The sequence below is a fragment of the Numida meleagris genome, chromosome 3 (assembly GCF_002078875.1).
Source record: "Numida meleagris isolate 19003 breed g44 Domestic line chromosome 3, NumMel1.0, whole genome shotgun sequence".
Lineage (NCBI taxonomy): Eukaryota > Metazoa > Chordata > Aves > Galliformes > Numididae > Numida > Numida meleagris.
Genome location: NC_034411.1, coordinates 56,358,447 through 56,375,877, shown reverse-complemented (window position 1 = coordinate 56,375,877; position 17,431 = coordinate 56,358,447). Strand labels below are relative to the sequence as shown.

Below are 17,431 nucleotides of genomic sequence, written 5' to 3'. Positions count from 1 at the left end.
TTTTTTTCTGCCATATGTTTCATCTGCTTAGCCTGGAAGATCTTCAGGACATAGACTGTGTTGTGATAAGTATTTGTGTCATAGATCCTACTCCTGGCTAGACCTTTACACAGAATCACAGTCTACCAGCAATACTAGAACAGAAGTTTAATCTGTGGAATAATTAGTGAAGAGTTCCTCAAAATAGAAATGACTTCCCAGCATTCTGTATTTTGATGGTTATGTGATATGCGAACTAATGTTTTTGTTACATGGCTGCTGTAATGTTTGGGCTTGGGAGAGTGTCATTGTGTATTACATTTATTTCCCTTAAGCAGGTTTATGTAGGTGGTGAGCTGATTTCTAATTGGATCATGAATAACTTTTATTCAGACCTACCCAATCTCATCCATGCAAAGTCTCCTTGGTTCCTGTAGGAATTCTCAGTGGTCCTTCCCATCTTGTTTCTGACTGCCCTGGTCTTAAGACACTTGCACCATCTGAGTGGCCTGGAAAACCTGGAGTCCACTAACTGCTTGTTGTTGAGCAGTCATTACTGAAATTCTGTGCTGAACTTTGGTGCAAATTACTTGAGTAGCCATCAGAAAATTAATAAAAAACGGAGGTGGAGGGAAACTCCTTGAAGCTGCCTTAGGTATTGAGTTTAGAAGCCCATTCGCTCAGATGACCTCAGTGGAAAAGAACAGCTTTTTTAAAGATCTGAGTCTTGGGAGAAAACTGACAAAAATTCAGCAGGTTCTTGCAAGGTAATGCTACATCAATTTGAAACAGCCCAGCCATAAAGGCAGTGTTAAAACAATCATCTCAAGGAATTGTGGTCAACTGAAAAAAAAAAAAAAAAAAACAACGTTTCCAAGTAAACTTCCCATACTTAGAAGGCAGCATGGTAGGATAACAGTAAGGCAAACAGACAATGAGAAGCTCAAACAAATCCTTACAGCTTTAAACTTGAGCTAATTTGTTGTACGCATAAAATTAAGACATCAATTACCATATGCATCATGCAGTTAATGTTTTCTCTTAATCATAGCTCTAATTTTAAAAAACAAAGAAAAAGATTCCATTAGGTTAGGATATTGTTATCTGTTTTACTCTTGAAAGCATTTACAAATGCATTGTATGATAAAATACATTATAGTCTAATACTTCAGAAATTTGTGCTGATACAAAGGAGAAATTTCCACATTGTTATTTTGCAACTTGTAGTTCGTATATTTAAGGGAAAATACACCATAATCTGATTCTTTTTTTTTCCTGGAGACACTAGGAAAATATAATTGTTTCCTTTCCTACCACCACTGCATATGTTCACACACATACAAGTATATACATGAATGAACTCACACACACTCCAAGGGGAGGCACATTTCCCCTGAACAGGGAGAAGAGGTAATGCGCTTGCATGGTATTCATGTTATCTCTACTCATTTATTTCTTGACTTTAATAATGATGTTAGAGTTCCACACACATTTTTTCTTAAAAATCTGAAGTACTTAATTTCTAAATGTGTAATATTTAAGGAGTATATTTTTATTTTAGCAAACAAGTATCCATGTTACTAGCTGTTTCCTGTGTTAGGAAGTTTCTGTAATACTGATTTTTACTGGTTTCTCTTCTGAAGTAATCCAGCCCTTTCAGTTTTTTTTTTTTTTTTTTTTTTTTTTTTTTTCTATGTGGGGACTGTACCAACCCCTGCTCCGCTGCAAGGCCTGTGCAGCCAGGAATAGTGACATCTCAGGGCCAGATGGAGAGGAGACAAACAGATCCTGATCTGTAGTTCAGCAGATGCAAACTAGAACTGGAAACGGGGAGAGGGAAGTTTGCTCCTTGATGCTCAAGTAATTTCTTGGGAGTTTGGGTTTCTTTTTTTCTTCAGTGACTCTAATGTAAAATGCGGAAGCAATCCATGGGACAAAATGCCAGAACTGGTATTTGCTTTTTCTGCTAAGTGATCTGATCTCTCTCCCCTAGTGTCTTTGTTTATGGCTTCATGACTGATTTAGAAACCTATCTACAATGTCCAGTTATCATTTGTGTTGATATAAAAAAAAAAAAATGGGAACGCTTAGTTTCATCTTACGGTAGATATTTAAAATGGTCAGTGAAATGAGGTGCCTGCTTCTCGGGAACAGTAAAGTGAGCCTGCAATGACCAGCTCAAACATCTGCCATGTACCCCTTCCATGCACCCCTGGTCTCTTGCAATTCTGTGAATAAAAGTAGCTCAGGCCAGATCTGGGTCTGCCATTTATATATCCCTGCTTTAGTTTGTTACAGAAAAAGCCACAATTAGATGGCCTTCAGTTTTCTTTCTTCATGTGTTTCCATCTAGTGTCTGAGTAGTAGCCACTACTATTAAAATGTTCCTCAGATTTGTTAAGAATGGAGAGAATCTCTCTCCTAAAAACAAACAAACAAAAACCTAAACTAAACCAACCACGCAAACAAACAAAACCCCAGAAATTCCCGCAGAGAAAGAAGCACACTGTGCTCTGTTAGTGAACTGTATGTGGGGGAAGGCGCTGGAAGGAGATCAAAGGCAGGGTCACTGCTTAAAAACAGTGTGCACACAGCTCCGAATGACCACTTTACCCTGACCACAACCACCTAAAAACTGTTCAGAGTTGCAGTTTTACTCTCAGCATGCAAGCTGGATACACCCCAAAGCTCAAATTGCAGCCCAGGAGACTGCAAACCCACATGGACAGTAGGGCATGCTGAAAGTCAGTTAAATTAATCCCACCAAATGTAAGCACACTCAACTGCCCCTACTCTTAAAGCAAGAAGTAGTAGGAAGTAGGAGTAGATGGTTGGGCCCTTCATCCACATGCAGACTCTAAAATCTGGATTGAAGACTGAAGTCCTTGAAATAAAATTCTTAGGAATGAATTGTCCTGATGCGAAAGAAGATCCTTGCCACCTCTTCCTCAGCACCTTTATTCAGGATGGTATGTTTTGAAAAGCAATGGATAGGGTGTATTGACCACTCTGAAATCTTACAAAGACTCAGAGTGCATGCCACTTCACCTCTCTTTGTTACAGGGAACTGGAACTGTGTGTCCACCTTTTGTACAAAACAGCTGCTAGGACTTGTAGTTATATTGAGTCCTAGCAATATATAATGTGTGCAAAAAAAAACACAAAACAAAAAAACATATACCCATAGAAAAGCACAATTTTGCTTTCTCTGAATAGGAATAAGAAACAAAATGAAGAATAGGTCAGGTCTTAACTCTTATAATACTTTTTTTTTTTGCTTTCTGACTGCAGATGTGGGACAACATCTTTGTGGCACTCTTTATTGTCTACCTTGAAAGTGTGTAAGATGTTCAAAACAAAGCTCAGTCCATGTTTTCAAGCTTTACAGTTCCTTAAAAGTTGAACAAGGCTGGTTGAGTTTTGCACTGGTTCGGTTCTCTTGATTGTGATAGAGGAGAGACAGGGAGCCAAAATACAGAACAATGAGAAAAGAATGGAAACTTTACAGGGATGGTTCATCTGGATGTTGGGTGTCAAAATCATTGAGCAAGTGAATTGCTGCAGATTGGTGCTGTGACCTGTGCTGTATGCGGAATGCCCTGATCCAAATGGTGAGCCCAGTGAAGGGAAGGAGGGAGAACAGAGCTAAAGGGGGATTGCTGCAAGGCTGCATCTCTTTCCGCTGACAGCCACTTCTAGCTGTGCTTGTCAATGCCAGTCACAAATCTCCCAGAAATTCCGGAAGTGCCCATGGAACAGCTCTGCCCTCATGTCTGAGTTACACAGTCTTAATGTGTTGTTTCCTGATTAATATCTTCTGGAGTATCTCATTTGTCAGTCTTGAGGTAAACAAATTATTAGGAGGTGTATTATAGCAGTAATGCTTTTTGTAAAGCTTGGAGCATTACTGATTTAGCTGTGGCAGAGACATTCAGTGAAATTCACTGTGAGGCTGTGCCTTTTCTTAGACCAGGAAATCACTCAGCTGACACTACTATAAAACATTTGATAGTTATTAAGTGGTTTTCCAGTAATTTTTCAGTGCTCAGCAGAAAACATTATCATAACTGATGTACACTAATTTTCTCTTGTTTATATGTCTATGTAGCATAACCTCCATTAAAGTGCCATTACATTTGTGGAAAAGATTCTGTAAAAATGACCTGGTGGTCTTCCAAATTTATTCTTTCAATGACTCCAGCTCAAATTTGCCTACTTTAAACAACATATTTTAAAATTGTCAGTGTTGTGGATTCCACCTGGGATCAAGTTGTGTTCTTTCTGTGTTGCACTAATGATGAAGATGATTTAATTACTTAGCTGACAATGTTATTAATGATGCGCATGAGAGAAGAGAGTCAGGCCTTGGTGCCTTGCTCTCATTTCAGGACTTGTCGTAACTGTAGGATGTTAACAGAGGGAAAATCTGTGTTGGTTTGTCAAAGTGAGAAGATATATCTGGGTGACAAAGACTGTGTTTAGCTGGAAGGTGCCATAATGAAGTTTTTCTAATCGTTGTGATATCTTAAGGCTAATGAGAGTTTAGCATCTTAAATTACTAAAAAGCTCGCTTCATTGGTGATTGTCCTCTGTTTTCTTCAACTTTGACTCTGGAGAACTTCTGTAAGAGTAACCTGAAACCATAAAACCCATCCCAGATTTTTTTTTGTGTTACTGTTGGACATTGGCCAGGATCCATCAGAATGTGCTTCATCGCTCATCACTGCTCTATCAGTGCTCTCCTCGTCTCCATCAGTCCAGAGATCATTTACTGTCCATTTTGCGGCTTCCCCAGAAGTAGTAGGTCTGTCTGCATTCAAAGATTTTGCATATCCAGCTTTGCATATGCAGCTAAGCGCGCAGGAAGAGAAAAAACATACCACTAATTAAACCAGTGGTTCTGGTAAATGTTTCTATACCAGGAAAAGCTATATTGAGAGATACAACTTAAGTCACTTGGATAGCTGGTATAAACATTGCTAGCAAAAAATTTCCTGCCAGTAGACACCACATCTCCACTAGGGCAGTTTATAGCGCAAGCTACATCTGTGAATACTTCGTCCTACAGAGAAGGCCCTATTCAGAGGGTGAAGGTACTGTGATGCTAAAAGCTTGGGTTCAGCTGAGCACCTGAGGCTGGTGTGCTGCTGTGGGGCGCACGGTGGCTCTGTAAGATCACTGTGGGGATGGGGACAAAATGTGGTTCTGCTCTGGTCAGCTTTGTCCTGTTTGTGTGGTCCACCATAATCCGTCCTGATGACCTTCCTACTGGTGCTGCTATATGTTTGTTTGATGCAAAACTTGGAATCTGGAGATCAAATGCACGGTGGGTTATAGGTAGTAGTCTTTCCACAGAGCACACAGCAGAGCCAGAGAATGTGACATCAGGCTTCATGTCCCCACTCTTCAGTCAGGCAGCAATGAGCATCATCAGTGGTTTGTACAAACATAAAATTGTCATCAGAAATAATTAGCTTCTCTCTGGCCTGGAACAGTCTGGACTTTTTCATTATTGCTGTTATTATACTTGAACTAGATGGCAATAAGTGGAGTCAGGCCACACTAGAAACAAGAATGCACGACCTACGTTTTTAAAAATGCTAGTGATCCAAATGAAGTGGGAATAAGGTGCAGAAGAATGAAAGCTCCCATTCATGGAGCTTTTGTGGCTTTACGAGGGAAATATGTCTTAACATGAGCTTAATTTGAGGGGAATGCACACAAGGATTAATCTATTAATTATAATCAAATTAAAGGAAAATGTTATTATATATTTTAAACAATCCCTGGCAGGGCCACTGCTATCACAGTTAATGTTTAGAACTGAAAAAAGAAGTGAAGCCACAGTTTTCACTCTTTATCTGCTTTTGTGTGTATGTGTTTAACTCGGCTTAGAGTATGAATTTACTAGACTTGTCTGGTTCACTTTCCTTTATGGGCAGTGCAATGTTCTGGTTTTCATATACTATAAAAGTAGTGATGCCACAAAATTACAAAGGAAATGCTTTGGTCCCTCAGTATAGATATAATTAAATCCAACTAAACTATTTTCATAGCCTGAGCTGAGGAATCTTAAATAAAATAAACAAGCCACTCAGCTAATAACGTAAAGATCATTTTTAGCGCCATATTATCAGACCATTGATGAGAATTTTCAGTTGTGTATTTAAATTCAAACCTTTTCTTTAACAAAACATACAGTCATTTTCGTGTGGTATAATGTCTGCAACCAACTGTACCTAACAGGACTGTAATCCTGTTGAGCTGCTGTAATGGCATGAACCACAAAAGCAAAACCTGAGTGGTTTATCAATGTCAGCAAACTCCCAGATGGAATTACAGTCTTATGCACACTGTTCAGTTGTATGCTATTCATTATAACATATGACAAAAATTATGCTTCTATTAAAAATACTCAGATGAGAATATGTGTTGTTGAAGTGGGGCTTGTTTAAACAGCAGAAATAATCCACTGGTGCAAAGCAGGATCATTTTCAGTGCAGGATGTGGCCTGCTGCACAGTACCTTTTCAGGCATATTTACAGGATGATGGAGATTGATTCAAACTCTGAAAGAAATATAGTGCTTCAGGCTCAGTAGCGTGTTTCTGGTTATGATGCCTCAGCTGAAATTTTCTTTTGTTATCTGCCTCAGGGAAATCTGGCTGCCTCTGAAGAAAGTATGAGCTGGAGCACAGCACTGGGATTCTCTGTGAAATAAACCATGAGAATCACCAGCCAGAGAAGTCCTTCGGGATCTGTCAGGACTTCCTAACAGTGTGGCAACACTTGTAGGATGTATTAAAGGTCATTATTTTGTAAAATTTCAAATGTTCTATTTATCTTTTTATAAGAGTCCCGGTGTGAAGTTCCTGACTTGAAATTACAACTGGAGAGTGGAGTGATGAGAGAAGTATGGAGTTTAGCTGTTGAGAGTAAAGTTTTTTCTTCTGAGCTCAGGAACCCCCAAACTATTTCAAGGTATTTTCAGTTCTTCTAACACCAGAGGGTTCATTCATCTATAACTCACGTAGATAGACTTGCCAATATTTCTGATATTTCCGTGCTTGGTGGCTTCCCAAGCAAGGAGGAGGGCTGGCAGCAGCAGCAGAAGCTGCTGAACCCCTGGTAGGGGTCAGCCATGCACCAGGACTGTAGGAGAGATGTCAGCTTTGAGAGTGGCCATGAGGGTCCCATAATTTGCTTTAGGGATGCTGTGAGATGGGCTCTTCAGTGCCTGGGCGAATAATTCCTCTGAGTGATAGGTGATGGCAGCTGGGCAGTTTCAGCTCAAAGTGGAGGACAGATTTCAGCTGCTGCCAGGTGGACAGCAGGGAAACAAGGTTTGTTTGCAAGACAGCAAGAGATTTTATGGGCAAAAGCTAGGAAATTGGCTTCAGCTGGATGGAAATATTGTCATGTGGTGAATCTTGGGTTTTCTTTGTTTTAGTAATGCAGATTTTGCAGATTTCATCCCAGTGACTCCCGAGATCTTGTCCTTCACAAGTTTTCCTCATGTAAATGCCCAAATTGAAAGCTTTGTTTCAGGTAAGAAAAATTAGAATGTGAATGAGAGTGTGTATATTTTGTGTTTGTGTTTGAATTCTGTAATTCCATGATATATCAGTAGAAACACATTTCAGGCAAGCACAAACAGCACCATAACATGTAACAATTGCAATATCTTACATTCCACTTTTAAAATCCAATGTCCTGCTTTGTACTGACTGAAGTATCAACTCCTCTTTCCCATAGCAAAATGTCTCCTCTTCCTATTCTAATGAAACCTCTTAATACTTTTCCATAACAGGCACACTTATGGCTAATGGGACCAAGCACAAAAACATAAAACCACAAATGAAATTTAAAATAAAATCTGAATTTGCAGAGTGTTACCTGTTTTCCAAGACAAATGCCAGAGAGACAGAGCATCTTAGAGAACAATAATTCGGAATTCAAGGGAAAAAAAAAACCAAAACTTTAAAATTTTAAAAGCTTTCTGCAAGCATGACTTTGTTAAACTTGGTCATTTTCGTGAGGGGACTAAAAGTAAGAATAAAATCAGACATGACACAGCCCCCTGTCCTGCTCCCTTCCAGAGCTGCTCAGTTCTGCTCCTGTCTGCCAGCAGTGTGGTGTGTAACTCTTGAGAGAGCTAGAAGTAGCAGGTGAGAGGGTTAAATAAGCTTCTTAAACAATTTCCATCCTGCCACTGCCCTGTGTTAAAATCCCTGAATTACTCACCAGCAGAACTGTTTATTTCATTATTAAAATGAGGCTGCGGGTCTCTCCCTTCTCCCACCCACGCTTGGTGTTCACGGAAGGAGAACTACTCCCGCATGATTACAAGGCTTGCTATTAAGTGTGAACTTCATATTTAATTGTAATTGCTAGCAAAATATAATTTAACAGCAAAGTATGCTGAATTTGTAACAAAGTACCCCTTTTATTTTGAGCAGGAATATGGATGCTGCCCAAATGTATCCGCATGGTTCCAATTAAGGGGAGGAATGTTTAATGTAAAACTCAACTTGATGAAAATAACTGAAGTTTCTGACAAACCAATAAATTGGAGTCTAGAAAGCTCTGCGTATACAGTACAGTCAGGGAGGGGCAACACCCGCTGGGTCATCAATTTTGGTGAAGACTTCCTGTTCGTTTATACTAAAATAATACTATGTAGGTAATTCAATTTCTCCCCAGCTGTAAACATAGACTGGAATGCTGTACGCAGATCTGGCCGAGGGTGGAGGGGGGCTGGTGCTCACTCCTTACTGCAGTTTCCAGGCTGAAATTGTGAGAAACTAAACCCTGTTGCTTTTAATTTTTTTTTTTTTTGAGATTATTTTTATTCATTTTTTCTCTTGAGGCACTAGCACATCAACAGTTGGTCAAGAGTTCCCACTCAGAGGACTCAGATGTTTGCTGATGGAGGTGTGCTCATGCAGACAGCTTTCTGTAGGACCTGGTGAGGATGCAGGACAGGCTGCAGGGAGGCTCCCACCCAGCCAGGTCTGCTCCTCCTGGCCCATTGTTACTGGCAGGTCCAACCTTGAGGTTGTGTTTAAGCTCAAAGTAGTGCAGAAATGAAACTGTAATCTTAGATACAGCAATATAAAAATGGATGTGCCCCACTGACTCCAAAGTGTGGTTATTTATTTGATATGTGGGGGGCTACATTCTCCCAAAGGGAGCTGCTGCACTTGATGTATGAAATAATTGGCCAGCTCATCTTCCAGCAGCAGGGAAGACTGGCTAGGAGAGGTGAGGCCCCAGGGAGTTTAAACAAAGGCAGCAGATTCTTAAGTGTTTACCTTTTCACTGCTGCTGTTACTAGCCTGCAGTGCTCTACTCGAGCCTCGTTTTCTTCTTGCAGAATTTGCCTTACACTTTAAAAGACTCACTTGTGCTTTAAATGCGGCAGGCTGATTTATTCCCCCCCCCCTCCAGACCAATATTGTAAGATCAAACTTTAAAACAGAACTTTGTAAGAATCCATGCTTGCTAGAGATATTTAGTTCTCAGTGCTGTGACCAGAGCAAATTGTTCACTTGCGAAGAACACAATGGACTTTTATGTTGTGTTTCAGGAAATACAGTCTGCACAAGCTTGAGGATGTTGTTGAGTAGCTGAACTTGGAGGATCAGCTCTAGGTTTTTGCCAGCTACCTCACTCTCCTTCCATTTTCTGTCTGCTCTCTTAATAGAGACTGTAACTCCATTACAGTCAGCATTTAAGTATCTTTTTAAGGGTCTAAGTAAGTGGGTTTTTTTTTTGCTATTTTTTTTTTTTGCTATTTTTCTTGTAACTTTACAAATTCTAAATGCTTTCTCTCAGGTAACTTTGAAATTTGGTGACAGAAATATGGGCTGAATAATCAGCAGTGACTCAGAGGATCTAATATGTATTTAAAACTATCAGGATATATTGTTCTATTTTCCCAGAAGCTTAATAATGAATAACCATAAACCTGGAGTGCTTATATTAATCTCTATAGGATATTACAGTTTGCACTTCAGACCTGAAGCATTTTTTCAGTGACAGCACCAGTTGGTTTGTGCCTTTTCCATTTCTTCTCTCCCGTATGGGTCAGTCCATAAACCAGATGGTATTTTTTACTGCATGGGGACAGAAGCTAGAAGATAATGTAGAAAGAAAACAGACTGTATTTGTATTTTCTATTGTTAAAATACTATCAACAAGTTTTGTGTATATAGACTATTTCTACACTTTGGAAGATGCTTTCTGTTGGTATTTCGAAACTTTAAGTTGATATTTAATGAATAGTTTGACATTTTTGTGTGTTATCTTTATCTTATGAGTATAAACTTTACAGGGTGCTTGATAACCTCATCTAGGCTCCCTTTTCTCATGAATAGTTAGACCTGATGACCTTAAAAAGTCCCTTCCAACTTGGGCTGTTCTGTGATTCATTGAGTCTAAACTTACTCTGCAATTGGGCAAAATGTAGCTTGATAGCCAGAAGTTAAAAAAACAGCGTTTGGGCTGATTGTACGCATCAGCAGAGATACTGAAGGAGAATGGTAATGTTTGGGATTTGTATTTATTCCCTACAGACAGGGCCTACTGGCTACAGGAAGCACAGTGGGAAGTGCAACGACAGAAGGTCCTGTGAGATTGAACAGTACAAAGTCAACATCAAAAATCATCAACCATATCCTTTCCTCCAATGATGAGCTGGAAATAAGTTTCTGTGCTGCGAGTATTTACTTGCTTTAGAGGAGCTTCCTAGCAGCTACAGCTGCATCGCTTCTCTGGCTGCCAGCCCAGCTAATACCATGGTAATGCAGTCACGAAGTTTGTTCTGCAGCTAAGTTCCTATTTGAACATCTTTACTTCCTGAAATTGAAGATTAAACATCTCTCTTGTGCTTTTCTAAAGGCTTTACATAAATCATTTGTGTCAGTACACACAAGAGCAAATCCCACTCTGCTGTCGGCGTGTCTGCTCCCCAGTACAGCTCTGCTCTTAAAGATATGTGTGGCATTTGTGGACCTGGCACTGCTACAGTCAGGCTGAGGACTGATGTTAGCTGAAGTGAATCTAGTACTTAAAATGTCAGTAGATTTTGTGCTCTTAAAAGTGATGGACTAATACTCTTTGGCTTGCAACTAGAGTAATATAAGTTTCTCCAAGTGTTTTTGCCAAGCTTGCTCAATCTTGGCCTGTATTCTTTCTGCTGTAGAGGCTTTGCTCCGAACTAGACCAAGAACTGAAGAACATCCAGTTGGGAATAATCTTGCACTAGGATGATGATGATCAAAATGATCTAATAAATCCTCCTCACCTTTACCTTGTACCTTTCCTTTTTCTCTTAGATTTCTCCCTGCTAGTGGGAGAGAATTTTGTGGCCTGTGGACCAAGAAGACAATGACAGACCTGTGGTCTTGGTTTTTCTGTGGTGAAAAGCCAGAACAGCTCAAGGATAGACCCACAGAGAAAGGTTTAACACTGCTGTTTACATGGTCCTCGGGGTACAGATGTTCTGCTGGGTATTTCTGTCACTCTGACAAGCAGGCAGCATTTTGTTCTCATCAGGATTTCCAAATGTTTGGGATATTGGAGCAGAAGAAACTATATCTTTCTAGAGATTATTTTTATGGAATGTATTATGAAAAGAGGTCCTTAGGAAATAGCAAGTCACCAGAATGCTTATTAAAATGACCTTAAGGTCAGATTCTGCCACTGTTAATCACAATAGTTGTTCCTTACTCTGTGAGCTTTCCCACTGGTTTCAGTGGGATTACTCAAGGAATTTGGATACTACCTGATGGGACCAAAGTGGCAGCAAGAATGGCCTTAATAATTGTAGCAGCTGTAACACAACGTGCCTTTGTTTTTACCTTACATTTTAGTTAAAAATATGTTGCATGACATTTGTTTTCTTCTGAGGATTCCCTCTTCAAAAAGATGAAATTTTATCTAACAAATGTATTCTGTCATTTTTGTCATCAGTACTTTAATATATTTATTGTTGTAGTGTGATGTCATCTTTGCTGAGAATATGCTTCAGGGTTAGAATCTCTCCCTTTTTTGTTTTAAAGAACTGTGTAATAGGAAAAAGAAAATAATTTTACTCTGAACTCTCCTTGAAATCTTTCAGGTTTCACAAATGTATTTTCCAGAGTTTGTTTGTATTTCTGTTCTATTTTAAGCCACTTCTGCTAAGTAGCCTAATTTAGAACTGAGCAATACTTCCTACTCTTTCTGACATTGTAAGTAGCGGACTCGACTCAGTATTCCAACAGCTGCATGAAACAGAATGGGAATGCTACACAATTCTGAATATAATTGGGAAACTTACTGATGAAGAATCATTTAATTCCACAAATTAAAGTGATGAGGACTTACTTACATAATTTTATGCACTGAGAGATGCAGGAATTATTTTTTTTTCTTCACACTGGAAAAGAAAACAAATTTGGCCGAGGTTTCACTCTAATTAAATAGGTTCTTTTCAAGCAGTCACACCAACCACTTCATAGGGCGTTTGTGAGCACATTCTTAGCTTTGAGCATTAGTTCAGGTTGTTGAACTCAAGGACTTGAGCAATGCAATAAGATATTTTACTAAAAAGAGCTTCAGTTTTTCAAAATAATATAGGGTTGTTCTCTTTTTTTGCCTTTTTTTAAAGCCAGTAAATATAAAATTGCTCAAATACAGAGTAATTCTGTGACAAACCTAGTAATGTGGTCTGCATTGTGGAAGCATAGGTGTTTACATCAGAACTTTTAGCCTCTGTACTAGCCTTGTTCTCAAGGATGAACATATCCCTGTCTAGTCTAACTGTGAAATAATTCACATCAGTCATTGAAACTGACCCTTTTGAAAAGACTTTAATAATGATTTGACTGTAATCAGGAGTGTACTATGCAAACTTAATCCAGAAGAAATCAAATGTCAGTGTGCAAATAAAATACATGGTTATGTACTGTTTTCCCATGTCCTGCTGATGTGACTGCAGTTGCTAAGATGTGGAAACAACCATGATTACAGAAAATAAGAAGACAGTTTAAAGTAAGTGTAAGTTTGAATGATGTCACATGAAAAGAGGATTGTTTTGCTTCTTTCCTTGAGCCAAACTGTGCCTTAAGTATGTATGTGAGTTATTCTTGCAAGTTTTGTGGATATAACGGTGAAAAATCTGGTGTAACGTTCAACTAAGCAAGAATAATTATTTCTTATTTGTTATTTTTCTCAGTGTAAAATGTTTTCCTCAAATAGAAGGAGAGCCAAAGAAATTTCTTGTTATTTTTGAACATAGGTTATTCAATGTGATCCATTAACAGGCAACTTCTATGCTGAAAATACTGCTGAACTATTTGGATAATATTTCTGTAGAATTACAGAATTCAGAGGAGCATTGAGTTCATATCATATTATACTTAAAAGGAAAATGTCAATTACTAATTACATTTATCAGTTCTGGAGGAGAAAAATTCTGTATCATCCATTCTGCTTTTGACAGTGCAAGGTTGTTTTTACTGTTAGCTATAAAGGTTTCTGTCCAGTGCAGTACTAACAGCTCAAAAGTTGAAGGCTGCATTACTCTCCTAAAGAGTTCTTTTGTACACCAACATCTCAGCCTCTGAGGAGTACTTCTTTGCCTTACTGTTAACTGTATGGTTCCTCTTGCCTATCCTATAGTGTTTCTTATCTTATAGTGGTATGTATTTTTATGTCTAATTTATCCCTTTAAGAGACATTTCAGATCTTCAAAATACTTGTAAGTTACTTTTACCTTTGAAATAGCCAGTAGCCAAGTTATACTCATACTGCTCTGTAGATTTCATAGAAACACAGAATCATAGGATATCCTGAATTGGAATAGACTTAAAAGGATCATTGAGTTCAACTCCTGGCTCCACACAGGACCACTCAGAATTTAAACCTTATGTGTGAGAGTGTTGTCCAAATGCTTCTTGAACTCTGGCAGCTTGGGACTGTGACCCTGGGCAGCCTGTTCCATGCCCACTGCCCTCTGGTGAAGAACCTTTTCCTAACCCCCACCTGACCCTCCCCTGATGCAGCTCCATGCTGTTCCCTCTGGTCCGGTTGCAGTCACCAGAGAGCAGAGCTCAGCGCTGCTCCTCCACTCCCCTCGTGAGGAGCTGTAGCCTGCCATGAGGCCTCCCCTTAGCCTCCTCTGCTCTGGGATGAGCAAACCAAGGGACTTCAGCCACTCCTCATACCCCTTGCCTCTAGGTCCTTCACCATCTTTATAGCACTCTTGGCTGCATGTGGTGCTAGGACTGCTACATCTGCAGATAAAACTTTCCAGTCTTTTGTTAATGTCTGGGAAGTGTGATCACAGGTCTGGATGCCACGGTGCTTAGTGCTGTCCCAGCATAAACCAGTGTGGGAAACATGAGAACAGAAATGCTGATCAGCCATCAGTGCCTAGGAACAGTGCTTAGGAAAGGCCACTCTTTGGTCAAGTGTAACACTGATTGCTGATGTGTCTGGGGGTTTGTTCCTTCCCTCAGATCGTTTGTGCAGGACATCTGAATAGTGGTCTTAAGGAAGATTGAAAGAAACCAACAACAAAGAACTTTTCTTGGCATGTAGGGTTAAGCCTTGAGACATTTCCCAAGACAGAGAAATCTTTTGGCTTCTATATGTGTAAGAGTATTTAGTCTCTTTTTCCTCAGGCAGACAATCCCTGAGTTTCTCATTTCACAGTTTGTGTTGGCTGGAAGCAAGAGGAGTTTATTATATTTAAATTTATTTATGTTATACTCGTGACTATTATATTTCTTAATATTTTAAAATGTCATAAACATTTCAAGTGCTGAGAGCTGAATCACTGCAAATCACAATAAATTCCAGTGTCCAAATGTAATCAAAGTGGCATGTCCCCTCAGCCAGAAAGGCACTGTATCAGAGGAGTCCAAAAAGGCAAAGATCAGAGGAGTCTCCTTCAGGGGACTGGAGGAATCCTGTGAGTGGAGAGCAGGGTTTGGGTACATAGGATCCCACTTGAACTACAGGCTGATTTGTGAGCTCTAGAAGTGCAACAAAATGATAGGACAACACTTGGATTTTAAACTTTACAGGAGAGGCAACCTGTCTCTGCTACAAACTGGTGCAGTGCCTAGCAGGGGATTCCCCAGTCCCAATGTCCTCCATCCCAGTGTGCTCCCATTACAAAGCAGGAGATGGGAGCCTCACCTCAGCTGACCATCCTGGAGGGGCATGGATGCCTTTGGAGGGAGCTTGGCACCCCCTCCTTCTACTCCCCATCCCCTTTGCACATCCTGCGTTGGTGGCTTCACAATCTCCTTGCACTTTTTTTATCTACCGTGCTATATTGCACACCTACATTCATCCTTTTTTTTCTTTTTCTTTCTATAATATCAGGTTGAGGTCTTGTGCTGAGCTGTGTGGCCCTATCAACCCCATAGTTCCTGTGAGCATCGGTTCCTTCCAGGATGACACAAGAACATGCTACTCCCACCTTGTTGTCTGCAACCCGTACTTTTGCTCCTAAATGTACGTATTTGCACGTGCCCATTTGAAATGTCTCCTTTTACAGGAGGAATGCAGTCCATTTAGGGGGAGTGTTCCTCAATAGATGTTCTGAGTTACAAATGCACTGGAAAGTATTAGACTCTTCTGAATCTTTAAAATACAGAAGGGAATGATTTATTTCAGCACTTTTAATACATACTCTGACCCCTTCTATCTCATTCTACATTTTGCTTGCTTTTGCTTTTGTTATGTTGATTGTTACTGCCAGCCTGCTCAGGTGAACCTGTTTGTCTTTCTCTATCAATTTTCCACACTTTGTAGTGTGTATTCCTTGCTATATCTTTTTCTTGGACTTGTTATTTATTACTCTATTTCTATTTTCTTTTCCTGCCTCTTTGCCACTGTTTGTCAAACATAATTTGTTTCTGGGACAAGTCATTTTTAGCCCACCAACTTAACTTTTTTCACAAGAATGCAACTCAAAATGGAGGCTAACTCCAATGCTGAAGTTTCAGCCTGTAGAAAATCTTTAAAATAAACCTGCACTATCACTGAAATTTTTCCTTGGATAAGGAAGGAAGAAAACTTTTTCACTTTGAAATTTTGGGGATTTCAGAACAATTCAGGAAGACAGTAATTTTCCTTTAAGCTTGCCTACTTAGATAGCATTAGCTGCTGGCAGGTGTAATGCTAATTTCTCCTTATGAACGAAGAGAGTGATGCTTCTGAAGAGGAACTCAACTGCTAATGCAGTGTTCATTGACATCAAACTGGTCTCGGTGATATTTGGATGATATTTCAAAGGGTACGTCTGTAGTTTGGCTTGCACATCATAAATCTGTCCTTGACATCTGTTTTTCTTCTTGAATTTCTTTTACCCATGACTAGAAACATGAAAGCAAGCATGATGTTATGCTCAGTTGGCATCCCAAATGCAGTTATCCTGTCCTTGGCTTTTACTCACCTGATGTTTGATATCAACATAATTATATTATTTTTTTTCAGGATATGATTAGTCATAGAGTATTAGGAAACACAGCACTATGTTAATTATGACTGTTATATGTTAGAAACAAAAAAGTTTATGAACATGTTTGTACAGTAACTTTTTGCTTAAACAAAATTTCAGGAAAGCATTTCTATGGAAGAGTGAGCTTACAGCTTAACGTCAGTCACAGGTCTGCACCATGCCAAGGAAGGCACATTTCAGATAGAGAGAAAATTAGGTAAAAGCATAGGTGTTTTTCAAAATGGAGAGTTTAAACATAACTGTGAGAAGGGGACGTTGTAAGAAATCAGGATGAGGACTGTATGCTGGTATAAGGCTGTACCTGGGGATGTGTCTCTGGGGAAGTGTAGTTTCACTATGTTCCTACACAGTCCCATAGATTCCATTCTGACAGCACCATCATGAAAAACTCAGTTAGCAAAAAGGAGGAAAAATAAAGCAAAAGTTTTTCTTACCACTCAACCAGGACACGTTTGGCAGAATGTAATGCAGCAGTTCAGATAACTGGGAAGTCAAGCTAGAGATGCCATATGTAATGCCATATTTTCCAACAAATGTTTCCATATTTTTAAACTTGGATTGCCATTGAGAAGATTTTGATTAGTTATTAATCAAGATTATTTACAAAATTCAATGTCTGTAGTTAATTTATGAGTAGCTTTTGGCACACTTCTAACAGCTGTAACTGCTGTACAGTGTATATGGTGTATTTCTATTTCCTGACTGGATGAGGGGAATGAGATTTCCACTGCAAATATTTTTTGTGGGACCTCAAAATTTGCTTTTCCCAAGTATTTAAAAATATTTTGAATACTGTTTCCATGAGCATTCTTGTTTTTGTGAACACAAAGTCAACACAGTTGAAATGAAGAGTTTTAAATTTTAAAGGAAAAATAAAGCATTTCTTTTTTAGTGCAATCATCTTGCTTGACCTGAAAGTCACTTTAATCCT

The 17,431-nt window shown here is 39.3% G+C and overlaps 1 long non-coding RNA gene across 3 annotated transcripts; it reads left to right on the top strand.

Annotated features, from left to right (window-relative positions):
• Positions 1,683-16,494, top strand: LOC110396735. 3 transcript variants are annotated; one of them, XR_002437216.1, is made up of 3 exons: positions 1,683-6,785; positions 7,429-7,526; positions 15,360-16,494. It is a non-coding gene; the product is annotated as an uncharacterized LOC110396735 (long non-coding RNA). The 3 variants fall into 3 exon arrangements; XR_002437215.1 differs by lacking the exon at positions 15,360-16,494 and adding an exon at positions 11,318-14,014; XR_002437214.1 differs by lacking the exon at positions 15,360-16,494 and adding an exon at positions 10,556-11,309.